The following is a 13296-nucleotide window of genomic DNA, read 5'->3' as shown; positions in this document are numbered from 1 at the left end:
TCCAGTTCCACAACAGCAGCTGGGGAATTTAAATTCAATTAATTAAGCAACTGTGGAATCTAGGTGTCAGCACAATACAAATCCACCAAGGACAGTCAGAAGCCAGGTTGCTAAAGGAGGAGGGTTGGGCATAGGGCTAGCAAGCCCATCTCGTAAAAGACCAGAGCCGCAGAAATGCCAACAAAGGCTCCAAAGAGCTCATATCTGAGAGGGGAAGGATCTTCGAAGATGTGCTACACCTGAAAGCTGGATCCAGGAGGAAGGAATCTGGTGAGGTGTTTGGTGCTCTATGCCACAGTAGGGGCGCTGAGCTTAAGAAAAAAGAAGAAAGAGACAATTGGGCAGTTTTAAAAACCCACTTGTATCGTGAATGTTATTCAGTGAAGGGAATTCATCACTGTTACCTGGTCTACCAGTACGTACCTGACACTCTAGATTGGAGGTGTTTAAGATGAACAATAGCGTTGACCTTGCAGGCGAGCCAACGAGTTGGCTGGAGAACTGTCTGTGTGTGCTGGTGCTTGCTTTGCTGTTGTTGTTCTCCGTACATGGTGGGCGTTCCACGTTGGTGCTGGCAATTGTGGCGACACTCGCGGCCTGCCCCCAGCCACGTCCTGGGATTCCGTTGGCTGTTAACGCGGACAATGCATTTCATTGTACACTTCAATGTACACGTGATTCGTAAATAAATCTGAATCTCAAGTCTGTAAGCAAATAACTTAGAATCTGAGGAAGGATCATTAACTTAATTTAAGTCTGTTTCTTGCTCCGTGGCCGCTGCCTGACCTGCTGTGTGTTTCCTTGTTTTTTGTCGGCACTATTGTTAATCCTTCCCTTCTCCTACCGTTTTCCTGAAAATAAAATAGTTCTTACCTGTGACTTTACTCTGATCTGATGAAAGAATCTTGATCTGAAACGTTTTCCGGGCCAACATAAGAAGGTACACCAGCGACGATATTTCATTAGGAGTTTGAGGACACTTGAACAAATTTCTACTGATGTGCCATGGAGGTACCAGGAGCCTGAAGATCCCAAACACAAGACAATCTACTGGTGCCGGAAATCCAGAGCAACACACACAAAATGCTGCAGCAAGTCAGCGGGCCCAGGCAGGATCTATGGAAAAGAGTAAACATCCTGATGAAGGGTCTCGGCCTGAAGTGTCGACTGTTCACCATTTTCCATAGATGCTGCCTGGCCTGCTGAGTTCCTCCAGCATCTTGTGTAATGTGAGCCTGAAGGTACAAGCTCAACAATTCAGGGATACCTTCTTTCCCTCCACCGACATATTTCTGAATGGACCATGAACAAGTGAACACAACCTCACCTTTTGCACTGCCTATTTGTTTGGTTAATAATATAACTTATTATAATATTTTGATCTTTGCACCACACCACTGTCACAAAACAACAAATTCCACAACCTCTGTCGGTGATGATAAACCCGATTCTGATCTCTTTCTCTTTTTTCGTAACTACTTCTCTGTCTTTTTTTAAAAATACAATTTTGATAGATGTTGATTCGCATTTATTTTGATTTTTAGCAGCATGAATCTTCAAGATGACACAACATTAGCAGCGTGGGGTTAATTTGTCAATGACAGCACACCATTAAAAGCTTTATATAATTAGCTGCCAGAAAATAAAACGTCAGCATGTATAATTTGTAAATCACGCTTGCCTCAGTTCATTTAGCAGTATCTATATATTTGAAAGGTGACATTGAAAATTGTGTGAGGTATTTTGTTAGTTAATATTAATGAATGCTAATTATTAAAGATGGAAGCATATTTCTGATGGATGATGAGATCCATGCTGAAAGACATCAAGGTTTCCCAATCCAAAATATTAATCTTGCCAGTCTTTGACTGTGCAGAATGGTAGATTCACCTTTCTTGCCTAATGAGGGCGCTCAAAGTTGGTATCTGATTTCAGTTTGCTGAGAAGCAGCGCAATCTCAGATAGATGAAGGGGTTAATGTAAGGAAGATCTCGAGTGCAGGCATGCAGTATAAAGCCAATAATGGCATTGTAATGCTGTAAATATTTCATGAGATTGTCAATCCATAAATGTGAAGTTTGAGCATCATCCAATCCTTTAGTCCACTTCCTACCACCAATTACTCTCTGTAATGTAACCCTATGGTAAGTGAAAAGCCAGTGACATTGCATCCTGTTACGGCTGGAGTACGGAGTCTCAGTTTATGGGACAGAATTACACTGAGTACAGACAAAGAAGTCTTCTGTAAACATACATAGTGGCCACTTTATTAGGAATCTCCTGACCTAATGAGGTGGTGACTGGTGTTTGCTTGTGGTTATCTGCAGCTGTAGCCCACCTAATTCAATGTTTGACGTGGTCTGCATTCAGAGATGCACTGTTGTAACGAGTGGTTATTTGAGTTACTGTCACCTTCCTGTCAGCTTGAACCAGTCTGGCCATTCTCCTCCGACCTCTCTCATTAACAAGGCATTTTCACCCACAGAACTGCCACTCGCTGGACATTTTTTTTGTTTCATGCACCATTCTCTGTAAACTCTAGCAACTGTAGTGCATGAAAATCCCAGGAGATCAGCAGTTTCTGAGGTACTCAAACCACCCTGTCTGGCACCAACAATCTTTCCACAGTCAAAGTCACTGCGATCACATTTTGTCCCCATTCTGATGTTTGATCTGAACAACAAATGAACCTCTTGACCATGTCGGCATGCTTTTATGCATTGAGTTGCTGTCACATGATTGGCTGATTAGATGTTTGCATTAACTAGCATTTATATAGGTGTATCTAATATAGTGGCTACTGAGTGTAGACATTAAGTTATTCTTGATTGGTAGGTGGTGGAGAAGTGAATTGTTAGCTATCCTCTACATGTGTGCAGGTGTTTTCCATTTTACACCAACCAGTCGATATTTTGCCGAGACCCTTCATCAGGTATACATATTCCCCTGAAAATGAAAGAGAAACATAAACATTCACAGGAATCCGTGGGTGAATGGAATCGTGATGAAGGGTCTTGGCCCAAAACGTCTCTCCGTAGATGCTGCCTGACCTGCTGAACACCTCCAGCATTTTCTGTGTGTTACTCTGGATTTCCAGCATCTGCAGAACCTCTTGTGTTGAAGAATTCTAGAGCTTGTTTACCTTGAAGTGGAGGAGGTTATGGGGAGACTTGAAGGAGCTATACAAAATCATGACAGACTGAGATGAAGTAAACAATAGGGAGCTTGTCCCCATAGCAGATGTACAAAAACACTAGATGGTATAAGTTTTTTAGGTGGCGGGGTGGAGACACGTCTCTACCAAAGGAGGTGTAAGGCAATTCTTCCCTCCTCTAGCCTGCAGGTCACCCTTGGTCCAGGTGCAGCACCTGTTTAGCACAACCCCCCCGATCAGGGTCACGTGAAGCCACAGGAGCAGGTGGCGGATGGTCGTATGAGCAGCTGATGCACATCACAAGTCCTGGTTATGCGACTGCTGAAGCCAGGCGGACAATCTCTGAAGATTGCCAGTAGAGTTATACTGTTTACTTTTTAACTTGTGTCATAAATGTACTCATACTAAAAGTCAATCCACTGGAATAAATCTTACTATTTGTTAAATGTAATATTACCACAAGTAAAATTGTGTTGTGTGTGAGTTATATGCCCTGTGTTGTACATCTTGGTCTGGAGGAATGTTGTTTCATTTGGCGGCATAGATGTACAATGCGTATAAAAAGCACCCCACCCTCTACCCTCACAAACCTTCCAGGGCCTGCTGCAAGTGAAGCATCCCCACAGCGTGAAGCAGCCACCACCGTGCTTCACGGTAGGGATGGTGCCTTTTTGATGATGTGCGGTGTTTGGCTTATGCCAAACATAGCATTTAGTTTGATGGCCAAAAAGCTCAATTTTGGTTTCATCAGACAATAGAACCTTTTTCCAGCTGACTTCAGAGTCTCCCGCATGCCTTCTGGCAAACTCCAGCTGAGATTTCATGTGAGTTCAGGTGTACTTTTCCTACAAACAATTGAAACACCTTGACTGCACACAGGTCCCCAAAAACAGATCTCCATTTAACTAATTACGTGACTTCTAAAACCAATTGGCTGCACCAGTGGTAATTTGGTGTGTCATATTAAGAGAGGGAGAATACTTAGGCAATCAATTATTTTGTGTTTTTAGATTGCTAATTAATTTAGATCACTTTGTAGAGTTCTGTTTTCACTTGGACACAAAAGAGTCTTCTTCTGTTGATCAGTGTCAAGAAAGCCAGATTAAATCCTCTGTGATTCAATGTTGTAAAACAATTAAACATGAAAACTTCCGGGGGGGGGGGGTGGTGAATACTTTTTATAGGCACTGTATACAGATGAATGACAATAAACTTGAACTTGTACTGTCTTTGCTTCTGATGTATGGAATGTGATCCTGAATTTCCATGAATTGTCAAGGTAGCCACAAATAGTAATTGCTAATTGGTTTATTATTGGCACGTAGTCATAGACCCCTACAGCACAGAATCAGGCCCTTCAGCCCATCTGTTTTGTTCCTATAGTAGGGGAGGGAGTCTAGCACCAAAGGGCACAGTCTCAGAATATAAGGATATCCCTTCAGAATAGAGACAAGGAGGAATTTCTGTAGTTGGATGGAGGCAAATCAGTGGAATTCATTGCCACAGAAGGCTGTAGAGGCAGGTTCATTGAGAATATTTAAAGTAGAGATTGATTGGTTCTGGATTAGTAAGGGCATCAAAGGTTACAGCGTGAGGGCAGGAGAATAGGGTTGAAAGGGATAATAAATTAGCCATGATGGAATGGCCTAATTCTGCTCCTATGCCTTGTGTGCTCTATGTTGAACTGTTGCTCTACCATATGCTGAGGTATTTGGGTGGTGAGGTGAAGATGCGTCTCTACCAAAGGAGGTGTAAGGTACTCCTTCCCTCTGCAGCCTGCAGGTCACCCTTGGGCAAGGTGTAGCACCTGCTTAGCCCCTCCAACCCGATCAGGGTGACGTGAAGCCATGGGGGCAGGTGGTGGATGGTTGTACGAGCAGCTGGTGCAGATCACGAGTCCTGGTTATGCGACGACTGACACCAGCCAGACAATCTCTGAAGAGTATTTATAATGGCTGGGTTCACCTGTCTTGTACAAGACACTGTCCAGAAGAAGGCAATGTAGAAAAATTTGTCAAGATCTATCATGGTCACAGACCATGATCGCCTACGTCAGGGGTCCCCAACCTTTTTTGCACTGCGGACCGGTTTCATATTGACAATATTCTCGCAGACCGGCTGATCCGGGGGGGGGGGGGCGGGGGGGGGGGTGGTGAGTGTGATGGTTGCCAATGGACAAGAGTAGCATTCAAATATGTTGTGTTTACCTAAAGAAAGACTACAATGACCATGAAGCCTTGCGCGGGCACCAGTGCGCATGTGTGACTTGCCGATTATTTTTCTACAAATCGTTTTTAGCGATTCTGTTTGGGAGGGGGAGGGGGGGAGTGTTAATCACGACCGGAATATCGATGATAAGTGGCTAATACACTCAATTTCGTTTCTAAAAGGGTTTATCTAATGAATTTAATATTAAACACAGCGCATATTTTCATCGCATGAATATAGTGATAAGGACAGGGGAGCTTGAAGTAAGTGTTGAATGAACTTCCAGTAGAAGTGGCAGAGGCAGGTTCAATATTATCATTTAAGGTTAAATTGGATAGGTATATGGACAGGAAAGGAATGGAGGGTTATGGGCTGAGTGCAGGTCGGTGGGATGAGGTGAGAGTAGCGTTCGGCACGGACTAGAAGGGCAGAGATGGCCTGTTTCCGTGCTGTAATTGTTATATGATTATATAAGTCAATTGCATCATAACATTTTAAGTAACGTTTGGATATTAAACACATAGCACATATTTTCCCCGTATGAACATATAAAATCATTGCAACTCACCAATATCGCTGAATCAGTGGGAGCCCTGGGCTTGTTTCCCTGCAACAAGACGGTCCTATCGAGGGGTGATGGGAGACAGTGATACTCGAAGGGGGTTCCTTATGTCCAGTCTATTCCGCAATTTAGTTTTTGTTACATTCATCGCAGAGATATGTTGGAAATGGAAGCAACGTTTTCAGTGCTTTCGTGGCTATCTCAGGATATTGAGCCTTGACTTTGATCCAGAATGTCGGCAGAGATGTTATGTCAAACATACTTTTCAGCCTGCTGCCATCTGCAAGCTCGAGGAGTTGATCTCCTTCCCACGCTGACATGGATGATGCGCGGGTAATGACCTCGCGTGCGTAATGGCTGAACAGTGGGCGTCACAGGGAATGAGGAAAGGTGCAGCTGACTCATATCGCCAAATCATATCGTTTCCTCGCGGCCCGGTAGCGCATGCTCTGCGGCCTGGTACCGGTCCGCGGCCCAGTGGTTGGGGACCGCTGGCCTACGTCATACAACATGGCACATACTGATGATGTCATATAACGTAACACATAATGATGATGTCACACGATGCGGCACATAATGATGATGATACTGAGATACGGTGTTCGTATGTCATCCAGACAAATCAATTCATAAGGAAAGGAAAACAGATTGCAGATTACTGTATTACAGTTACAGAGAAAGTGCAGCACGGATAGATGAATAAATTGCAAAAGCCATCCATGATATGGTAGACCGAAAGATCAAGAAATCATCTTTAACATACAAGGTCTATTCAAGTCTTATAACAGTGGCATAGAAGCTGTCCTTGAACCTGGTTTACGTGCTTTCAAGCTTCTGCCTGATGGGAGGTAGGGAGGAGAGACCTTTATTTGTCACACGTACATCGTACATCGTAACACAGAGTGAAATGAGCCATTTGCTTCAACATTCAACGCAGTCTCAGAATGTGCAAGTGTGTCCAAGCTTCCAGCTCTGACTCTCCATGCCCAAACTCACCAACCCTTACCCTCGAGTCACTGGAACATTGGGGGGAAACGGGAGCACCCACAGCAAATCTACGCGGTCACAGGGAGAATGCAGCAACTCCTTGCAGACAGCGATGGGAACGGAATTCTAATTTTCTGGCCCTGGCACTGAAAAGCATTACGCTTACTGCTACGCCACAGTGCCGCAAACGCCCCAGGTGGGTGCTGACTTTAATTACGTTGGTGCGTTCTGCAGGCAGTGGATTCAGCATGTAGGCAGAAACATCGAACAGGAGGCTGACAGGGCTGAGTCAATATCTCTGCAATGTCTTGTGGTCTTGGACAGAGCAGTTGCCGTACAAAGCTGCTGGTGAATCTGGATAGGTTATCTTCTCTGGTACGCCCATAAAAATTGGTGAGGGTCACCAGGATCATGCCTAATTTCTGAGCTGCTGAATGGGACAACGTGAACCATATCATTGGTTTCAAGTTCACATTAAATGTCATTTCAGCGTACACATGCATACAGTACTGTGCAAAGGCCTGAGGCTCGTGTACATAGCCAGGGTCCCTAAGACTTTTGCACAGTACTGCAGTAATTTTATGTGTTGCACTGTAGTGTTGCTGCAAAAACAGTTCGCAACATGTGTGAGTGATGATAAACCTGATTCTGATATGGGTCTCTGCTGTGGACTGAGAGCGAGAAGGGGGCAGGGAGAGAGGAATCATGGTTGGGAAAAGGGGAGGAAGCAGGAAGCACCGGTGAGAAATTCCATAATGATCAATAAACCAATTGTTTGGAATCAAATGACCTTGCCTGGTGTCTCAGGGCTGGGTGTGTCTGCACCCGCACCTCCTCCCACCCTTGGCACTCCTCCTCTGCCACCTGTCCCACACCTCTCCCACTGCGATCCACCCTCGCCATTCCCTTGCTCCCACCAGATTTACAAATTCACTCTCCACTCCATGTTGACAAACACAGTGCAAAAGCTAAATTAAACCTTGTTCCACCGGAGCCAAGGTGCAGAACACCCTACATGTAGTCACACACAGCACATATAGTTATGATCCTGTACGTACAGTCACAAAATAAAATTAGCACCAGTCCTTGAGCGGTATGGTCTAAAGATCACACACACAAAATGCTGGTGAATGCAGCAGGCCAGGCAGCATCTGTAGGAAGAAGTACAGTCGACGTTTTGGGCCGAGACCCTTCGTTAAATTTTCTCGTGATGGCCTAAAGATTGACAGGTTGATATGAAGTGCGAGGTGCATGTTTATGTAAGACAGTATAATGTTAGTACAATAAGACACTATTATAATGAGACAAGCAGTCGTGTGCCCCAACTCCCAGCTGACAATAATAGTAGGTTTGCTTAGTCACCAATTGCACCCTGATTGACGCAGACAGATATGCAGTGAATTAGATGCACTTCGGTCAACTCCTTTTGAGTTTTGTGTGACTTTGATTGATGGGTAAATTAAACTATTGGAGATGAAAAGTGCCTGACCAATTGGAGGAATCAAAGCAATTGAGGAGGTAGAAGAATATTAAGGGAATTGGGGGGAAGCAAGCTGGATGTAGGAAGGATGTGGGATCTTTAGAGAGGGTGCAGGGGAGATTTACCAGGATGTTCCCTGGATTAGAGAATATGTTTCATGATCGGTTGAGTGAGCTAGGGCTTTTCTATTTGGAGTGAAGGAGGATGAGAGGTTAATTGATAGGGGTGTACAAGTTGGTGGGAAGCCTAGGCAGCCTGGACAACCAGAGACTCTTTTCTCAGGGCAGAAATAGCTAATGCAGGGCTTTGTAACATTAAGGTATTTGGAGGAAAGTATGGGGGGGGGGGATGTCAGCGGTTACACAGAGAGTGGTGGGTGCATGGAATGCCCTGCCATGGGTGATGGTGGAGGCAGATACATTAAGGACATTTAAGAGACTCTTAGGGTGAAAGAAAAATGGAGAGCATTTGGGAAGGGAGGGTTAGATTGACAGATAAGAGTTATAGATGTGTGGTGGAGAGTGTATTGACTGGCTGCATTACGGCCTGGTATGGGAACACCAATGCCTTTGAGTGGAAAAGCTAGTAGATTCAGCCCAGCACATCATGGGTAAAGCCCTCCCAACCATTGAGCATGTGAAATGTTGCCATTGAAAAGCAGCATTCATCATCAAAGATCCTCACCACCCAGGCCATGCACTTTTCTCATTGCTGCCATCAGGTAGAAGGTACAGGAGCCTCAGGACTCGCACCACCAGGTTCAAGAACAGTTACTACCCCTCAACCCCTCAACCATTAGACTCTTGAACAAAAGAGAAGAACTACAGTCATCCGTTGAGATGTTCCCACAACCAATGATCTCACTTGAAGGAATCTTTATCTTGTTATTTCATGGTCTCGTTATTTATTGCTATTTATTTATATTTGCATTTCAGCAGATTGTTGCCTTCTATGCTCCACTTGATCTTTCACTGATCCTGTTTACAGTTACCGCTCTATAGATTTGCTGAGTATGCCCGCAGCAAAAAGAATCTCGGTGTTGCATGTGGTGACGTGTATGTACTCTGATAATAAATGTTTTTACTTTGAACTTTTGGAATTGGAGTAGGTTAAAGGGTTCGTATGCTCTGTGGTACTGTGCTGCTCTATGTACAGAACAGAAGTTATGCTCACTCATTTTCCATTGGACAGGTTATAACCAACTAACTCCTCCACTTCCCGAGTGAATTGAATCAATAATGCTTCTTTCAATATGATCAGGTCTCGTTTCCTTTGAATTCTAGTGTTGCTCTGTCACGGTCTTGTGGTAGGAATTTTGATACATGAGCTTATTGAGCTATAAAACGTGATTGGAGAGGCAGGTATTTATCTGCCACGTAAATACAATTATAAAATCATCCATTTGTTCAAATGTTCCATTAGCAAAAATAAAAATCAGGGGCTAGAGAACTAATAGCATTTGAGTTAAATTCATAATGGAATTACTTAAATGAGCTTAGCTTGATGTTTATAACTCTAAGGATCGGCATTTAGTCACTCAAGATGGTGTTTAAATTGGGCTGGAATTTCTCCATAGAGCATAGACAAGTACAGCACAGGAACAGGACCTTCAGCCCACAATTTTGTGCCAACCCAGCTAAAAAGCAAATCTAAAACACCCAATTATGATGCTTACGTTGCAAGGAATTTCAAAGTTCAAAGTGAATTTATTATAAAAGTACATATGTCACCATATACAATCCTGAGATTCATTTTCTTGTAGCATTCATAATAGAACAAAGAAATACAATAGAATCAATAAAAAGCTACACTCAGAATTTGAATTAATCATCCCTAATAACTTTCCATCCATTCTGAAACTGAGGATTTTGCATTAAATCTATTGACGAAAACTTGCGGATTGATGCTTGTAGTAGGTTGCTAGCCTTTTATAACGATCAGCTAACTAATGACTAAGACGGCGGAATACTCTGACAGATTGTCATGTTCAGTAAGAATAAAATCTTTTATCTAAATGTTCTCAAGATAGGTGGACTTTTCATTCAGATTTTTACAGACAATTTACACTACTGCACTTTGTAATCCAGTCAAAATTGTTTAACATTTTACATAGAACAGTACAGGCCCTTCGGCCCACGATGTTGTGGCGACCTTTTAACCTACTCTTAGATCAATCTAACCCTTCCCTCCTACATAGGTCCCATTATTTTCTATCATCCATGTGCTTATGTAAGAGCTTCTTAAATGCTCCTAACGTATTTGCCTCTACCACCTCCCCTGGCAGGGCGTTCCATGCAATCACCACTCTCCCTGTAAAAAAAAACTTACCTCTAACATTTCCCCTATACTTTCCTCCAATCACCTTAAATTATGCCCTCTAGTATTAGTCATTTCCACCCAGGCAAAAACTCTCTGGCTAACTTTTGTCTCATAAAATTGGAAGGGGCTGCTGGCAGGGATGTCAGCAGAGCAGCAATGGCGTGTGTTTCCGGGAAAAATGAGGAAGGTGCGGGACATGTGTATTCAAAAATGAAGAAATATTCGAATGGTAAAATAGTACAACCATGGCTGACAAGGGAAGTCAAAGCTATTGTAAAAACAAAAGAGAGGGCATACAACAAAGCAAAAATTAGTGGGAAGACAGGGGATTGGGGAGCTTTTAAAAAACATACAGAGAGTAACTAAAAGAATCATTAGAAGGAAAAGGATGAAATATGAAAGCAAGCTAGCAAATAATATCAAAGTGGATAGTAAAAGTTTTTCCAAGTATGTTAAAAATAAAAGAGAAATGAGAGTGGTTATAGGACCGCTAGAAAATGAGACAGGAGAAATAATAACAGGGGACAAGGAGATGGCTGATGAACTAAATGAGTATTTTGCGTCAGACTTCATTGTAGAAGACACCAGCAGTGTGCCTGATGTTTTAGTGTGTGGAGGAAGGGAAGTGGGTGCAATTACTATTACAAGAGAGAAGGTGCTCAAAAAGCTGAAAGACCTAAAGGTACATAAGTCACCCAGACTAGAGGAACTGCACCCTAGGGTTCTGAAAGAGGTCGTGTTAGAGATTGTGGTGGAATTAAAAATGATCTTTCAAAAATCATTGGACTCTGACATGGTGCCAAAGGACTGGAAAATTGCAAATGTCACTCTACTCTTTAAGAAAGGAGGAAGGCAGCAGAAAGGAAATTATAGACCATCTAGAAACATAGAAACATAGAAAATAGGTGCAGGAGTAGGCCATTCGGCCCTTCGAGCCTGCACCGCCATTCAGTATGATCATGGCTGATCATCCAACTCAGAACCCTGTACCAGCCTTCCCTCCATACCCCCTGATCCCTTTAGCCACAAGGGCCATATCTAACTCCCTCTTAAGTATAGCCAATGAACTGGCCTCAACTGTTTCCTATGGCAGAGAATTCCACAGATTCACCACTCTCTGTGTGAAGAAGTTTTTCCTCATCTCGGTCCTAAAAGGCTTCCCCTTTGTCCTCAAACTGTGACCCCTCGTTTTGGACTTCCCCAACATCGGGAACAATCTTCCTGCATCTAGCCTGACCTCAGTGGTTGGGAAGATGTTGGAGTCAATTGTTAAGGACGAGGTGATGGAGTACTTGGTGACACAGGACAAGATAGTACAAAGTCAGCATGGTTTCCTTCAGGGAAATTCCTGCCTGACAAACCTGTTGGAATCCTTTGAGGAGACTACAGGTAGGATAGATAAAGGGGATGTAGTGGATATCGTATACTTGCACTTTCAGAAGGCCTTTGACAAGGTGCCACACATGAGGCTGCTTACCAAGTTAAGAGCCCATAGTATTATAAGAAAGTTACTAACATGGTTAGAGCATTGGCTGATTGATAGGAGGCAGCGAGTGGGAATAAAAGGATCCTTTTCTGGTTGGCAGCCAGTGACTAGTGGTGTTCCACAGGGGTCGGTGTGGAAGCACTTCTTTTTATTCTGTATATAAATGATTTAGATGATGGAATAGTTGGCTTTGTTGCCAAGTTTGCAGATGATATGAAGATTGGTGGAGGAGCAGGTAATGTTGAGGAAACAAGTAGGCTGCAGAAGGACTTAGACAGATCAGGAGAATGGGCAAGAAAGTGGCAAATGAAATTCAATGTTGGAAAATGCATGGTCATGCACTTTGGTAGTAGAAATAAATGTGCGGACTATTTTCTAAAGGGGGCAAAAATCCAGGAATCTGAGATGCAGAGGGACTTGGGAGTCCTTTTGCAGAACACCCTGAAGGTTAACTTGCAGGTTGAGTCGGTGGTGAGGAAGGCAAATGCCATGTTAGCTTTCATTTCAAAAGGTCTCGAATACAAAAGCAAAGATGTGATGCTGAGGCTTTATAAGGCACTGGTGAGGCCTCACCTTGAGTATTGTGAACAGTTTTGGGCCCCTCATCTTAGAAAAGATGTGCTGGCATTGGAGAGGGTCCAGAGGAGGTTCACAAGAATGATTGCAGGAATGGAAGGGTTATCATACGAGGAACGTTTGATGGCTCTGGGTCTGTACTCGCTGGAATTCAGAAGGATGAGGGAGGATCTCATTGAAACCTTTGGAATATTGAAAGGCCTAGACAGAGTAGATGTGGAAAGGATGTTTCCCATGGTGGGGGAGTCTAGGACAAGAGGGCAGGATAGAGGGGCGCCCTTTCAAAACAGATGTGGAGAAATTTCTTTAGCCAAAGGATGGTGAATTTGTGGAATTTGTTGCCACGTGCAGTAGTGGAGGCCAGGTCGTTGGGTGTATCTAAGACAGAGTGTAGGGAAAGGCTGAATAGGTCAGGACTTTTTCTCTGGAGTTTAGGAGAATGAAGGGAACAAAATTATGAGGGGTATAGATAAGGTATTATATGACTGTGCAAGTCACTACATAAGGTCAGGATTTTCTCTCTT

Source organism: Mobula hypostoma, chromosome 3 (assembly GCF_963921235.1).
Source record: "Mobula hypostoma chromosome 3, sMobHyp1.1, whole genome shotgun sequence".
Lineage (NCBI taxonomy): Eukaryota > Metazoa > Chordata > Chondrichthyes > Myliobatiformes > Myliobatidae > Mobula > Mobula hypostoma.
Note: the sequence above shows the minus strand (reverse complement) of the source record.